This window comes from Trichosurus vulpecula, chromosome 6, assembly GCF_011100635.1.
Source record: "Trichosurus vulpecula isolate mTriVul1 chromosome 6, mTriVul1.pri, whole genome shotgun sequence".
Lineage (NCBI taxonomy): Eukaryota > Metazoa > Chordata > Mammalia > Diprotodontia > Phalangeridae > Trichosurus > Trichosurus vulpecula.
In genome coordinates, this window is record NC_050578.1 from 9,219,418 (window position 1) to 9,223,230 (window position 3,813).

The 3,813-nt window shown below is 43.7% G+C and overlaps 1 pseudogene; it reads right to left on the minus strand.

The window, feature by feature from the left end:
* Window positions 1–1,317: 1,317 nt before the first annotated feature.
* On the minus strand, window positions 1,318–2,543 carry LOC118853305 (annotated as a pseudogene).
* Between the last annotated feature and the right edge of the window lie 1,270 nt (window positions 2,544–3,813).

Below are 3,813 nucleotides of genomic sequence, written 5' to 3' on the forward strand. Positions count from 1 at the left end.
CACAGATTCCACGATGTGCATTATTTAATATCAAGCACCAATGCAGTTATGGCTTCTCCACAAGTTCCTTGGTGCTAGTGCCATGATACAGGTGAGAAAGATCCTCTCTCAATTCTGCTTCAGCAGCTGGTACATCTGCCCTGAAACAGGAAATGGAGCACCCATCCAGAGTGTACATCATCATCAGATATAGATGTCCTTAAAGGTCCAGGGACAGGCAGTAGCTGAGGAGTCACAGGGTTCTTAACAGTGTAAAAGGTGAATGGACAGATGGTTTATGTGGGAAGATCCTAAGGAAGACTAGGCAGGAGCCTCCAAGCCCCTCCTACCATTGGATACTGCTATGGACAGAGCCTGTCAGCCTCTTGGCTCTACCTGTCAAGGCTGGTGAGCAGACATCTCAGTGAACCCTACCATTTGTAGATATAGACAATATTTCATCTGAAATGGGCCCTATCACATTCCTAGATGCTAGAGTGGCAGTACCCAAGACCAGCACCACCTCTTTTTGACATCGAGCTTTCCAGTACTGAATAAATGTATCAATTATTACAATGCAGAAAGGGCAGTTCGGCATATCGGATCAGATAACAGGAAAAACCCCTCATTTAAACTTGGCTTCTCTGAATATAGCTGAGACTTGGATGTATACTGTCAGGATCAGGGAGGTCCATCCCATTTCAGTCTTCCTTTGGAAGAAGCTGAAAGGTCCAAGTGGAGGTGAGTCCAAAGGTACATGTACCTTCAGGCAGATTTTATTATTATTTTAAAGGTTTATTATTCAACAACACACCAAAATTCTCAAACATGATACATACCAAAATGTTCAGGAAGTACAAATGGGTCACAGTGGATGAAATAGTGTTGCTTCTTCCTTGAGGGGAAGGAGGAACACCAACGAATCCCCCTTTCATATGTCATAGACAAGAGAAGTGACATCATTATGCTTCATCACATGGTGGCTTGAAAAATCTGAGAGTTTAGGGCCTGTGTTATCCAAGTTAATTCCTTGTTCTCCAGGCAGTGGTTGTTGGTCAGACTCCTCAAGGCCAGTTGGGAGTGTATCTGGGGTATTAGGTTCTCCTTGATGATTACTTTTCTTCTTCCTTGGTGGTTTCTTCTTCTTGAGTTTATTTGCGTTTGCATCATTTTGTTTATTGTTCATCCCAAAGTGGCTTGCAGATATGTCACTTTGTAGCAAATTCACTAATGAAGAACTTTGTTAGAGTGATGTCTTTATTGACAGGGAAACCAGGATTCTGACCACAGGAGATCTGATTTCCAACAGCACCACTGAAGGGTGCATTAAAAGGCATCTCATGCCCTGAAAAGTGGTTCCCTGAGGTGCTGTTTCCCTGCATTGCCTGCATGTGGGGTGGGAACCCAGGAAGTTCCCCCACGAAGGCTCATTATTTGAGGAGCAGTAAATTGACCTGGGTTGCTCATTGGAGGAAAGTTTGTGTGGGACTATGAGACTTGCTGGCTTCCAAAGGGATATGGAGGTGGAGGGTGGGAAGGAGTCTGTACTGTGGCTAGAGATGGCCTTCCCTGAAGCTGCTGCTGCATAGGACCAGGAAGGGGGCCTTTTTCCCCCTTGATTTGCTGTCAATGTACCCAGAGCACCCTGGGTTGGTGGAGGCTAAAGAGTTCCAGAAGGCAAGTGGTTCCAGCCAGGAGGCACAGGCACCTAAGTGGGGGCTGTAAAAGGAGGCTGAATTCCCTGTGGCTGCTGCTGCTGCTGATGTTGCTGTGGGGAGTCTAGCAGCATCTGCTGCAGCTGCTACTGCAGCTCATGAAAATTAGGTGGATTTATTTGTCTGTTAACAGATCCAGGCTGCATTTGGTGTAGCTGAGGAGCCAAGGACCTTGAGGTATGACTCTGTCACTGAAGAGGAAGCCCAGAGAGGAGTGGATCCATTGAATCTGACTGTGAAGCAGACCATGGTGCTCTGGTCTGCAGCTCTGGGTTAGCACCAGCTGCTATCATTGAAGAAGATACATTTCCACCCTGGGACATCATAACAGCTGCAGGATTGTTCATCCTTATTAATCCTGGACCACTTGCCATGGAAAATCCTGTCTCCATTCTAACAGAGTTCACAGCTCCCATTGGGCCATTCATTCAAACATCTTGGCTTCAATTCTGAGCCAGAGCCAGCTTGATTGCACCTTCACCTTCAATCTGAATGGAGCAAATTCCTAAGTCCCCGGAGTTGCTGATTATTGTTCTAAGCCAGAATTCATAACTGCTCTGCAGCATCCCAGGGGATGCTAAATGTAACATGGACACTGTTCCAAGGTTCCACCTTCTGTACTTTTAGCTTATTGGCATATGTAAAAGACTGGGAACATTCTCCAATGTGGCGTCCAATTTTCATTTTAAGTATCATCTATATTTCCTTTGAAAACCAAAAAATAGTAGAATCCCCCAAAATGCTGTCATGTTTTGAGTCATCGTCTTCCAGTCCAAAGTTGTCTTTCATTGTTGGTGAGCACAAGGAAGTACAAAGATCGTCTAAGTTTGGAAGGTCATCCAAAACCATGGTGATGATTATTCAGTACAAACACACCAAGCAGACAATGAGGCAACCAAAATGATGTCTTGTCTTATCATTTAGCCAGACCACTGCCTTTAACTCCAAACAAAAAAATATTTGGGGATCTGTACTGGCACTTTTCTACCTCCATAATCTCCAATTTTCTGGTAGGGCCACCCTCCTTCAACCCTATGTGTCACAAGTTGGCCAGAGAAGATATTCTAAACCCTGAAGATCTTTGCAGCAGGCCAGGAGGGTGGGGGATGAGGAAGTCCTAAAGCCCAGCCAGGGGCCTCTGATGTCAACCCACTCTGGCCTGTGGCCTGCCAGAGCTGCTCTGTCCATCCCTTCAGCCTCCTGGACTCAGCAGCTGGTTCAGACCTAGTGGGGAGGGGGAGAGGAGGAGCCTGGGGAGGGGCCCAGGGCCTGGGAGGGCTCAAAAAAGGATTTTGAAAATCAAGTAAGAGAAGTAGAAGAAACACTGGGAAGAGAAATGAGAGTGATGCAAGAAAATCATGAAAAATGAGTCAACAGCTGGCTAAAGGAGACCACCAAAAATGCTGAAGAAAATGACACCTTAAAAAGTAGAACTGAAATGGCAAAAGAGGTCCAAAAAGCCAACAAGGAGAAGAATGCCTTAAAAAATGGAATTGGACAAATGGAAAAGGAGGTTCAAAAGCTCACTGAAGAAGATAATTCCTTTAAATTAGAATAGAGAAAATGGAAGCTAATGAGTCTATGAGAAATCAAAAACTTATAAAGCAAAACTGAAAGAATGAAAAATAAAAGACAATTTGAAATATCTCATTGGAAAAACCACTAACTTAGAAGATAGATCCAGGAGAGATAATTTAAAAATTATTGGACTACCTGAAAGCCATGATGAAAAAAGAGCCTAGACATCATCTTTCAAGAAATTATCAGAGAAAGCTGCCCTGATATTCTAGAACCAGATAGGAAAATAGAAATTGAGGGAGTCCCCTGATCACCTCTTGAAAGAGATCCCAAATTGAAGATTCTCAGGAATATTATAGCCAAAGTCCAGAGTTCACAGGTCAAGGTAAAAATATTGTAAGCAGCCAGAAAGAAACAATTTGAGTATTGTGGAAACACAATTAGGATAAACCAAGATTTAGCAGCTTCTACATTAAGGGATTAGAGCTTGGAAGATGATATTCTGGAGGTCAAAGAAGGTAGGATTAAAATCAAAAATCACCTAGGCAGCCAAAAAACCAAAATCCTTCAGGGGAAAAAAATGGACATTCAATGAAATATA